This window comes from Tachysurus fulvidraco, chromosome 14, assembly GCF_022655615.1.
Source record: "Tachysurus fulvidraco isolate hzauxx_2018 chromosome 14, HZAU_PFXX_2.0, whole genome shotgun sequence".
NCBI lineage: Eukaryota > Metazoa > Chordata > Actinopteri > Siluriformes > Bagridae > Tachysurus > Tachysurus fulvidraco.
In genome coordinates, this window is record NC_062531.1 from 25,709,149 (window position 1) to 25,709,931 (window position 783).

The window sequence follows — 783 nt, forward strand, 5'->3', positions numbered from 1 at the left end:
TGTTTCATATAAAAGTCACGTTATGATTCTTAGGCGCTGAACAGACAGGAAACGTCCGATCTCCATTTATTTTGTACAGATTTACTGTTTTAAATGAATTGTTTACAGAAATATTAATCTTTATCATCCGTATGGAGGTTTTACAGGAGTTGAGATCTTTATCATCAGGACTTTAGTGAACGCTTCGTCGTTCTCAGTCTGCGGCTTTCAGGAGAAACGTCACATGCTGCAGGTTTAGAAATGTCTCACGGTTCATAATGTAAATGCTGTAAATTAAATGTTTTTTTTTTTTTAAATGATATCTATTCATTATTTTTTTAACGCATTCGGGTCCTGTATGTGTTCTGAATTCACTGCATGTTACAAATAAAGAGTTTTATATAAATAAAAAACAAGGATCTGAGCTACAGTATAAAATGTCTACGTGGTCTTTATTTAAATAATTAAATAATCTTTATTTTATAAAGGTTAGTGATGTTTGTGTATAAAATCTGTGCTTAGTAGAAATGATCTGATGTAAAGAGTTATTATTTCAGTAAGTGCTGATTTTTACTCTACGGTTTCTGAACTATTCACCGACGATCGGCTTCAAGCTCACTGAGAGAAAAATAAAGTGTAAAAAAAGATGAATGTAATTATAGTCTACTGTAAATGTACATGGTGGCTTAGTGGTCAGCACGTTCGCCTCACACCATCAGGGTCGGGGGTTCGATTCCCACCTCCGCCTTGTGTGTGTGGAGTTTGCATGTTCTCCCCGTGCCTCGGTGGTTTCCTCTGGGTACT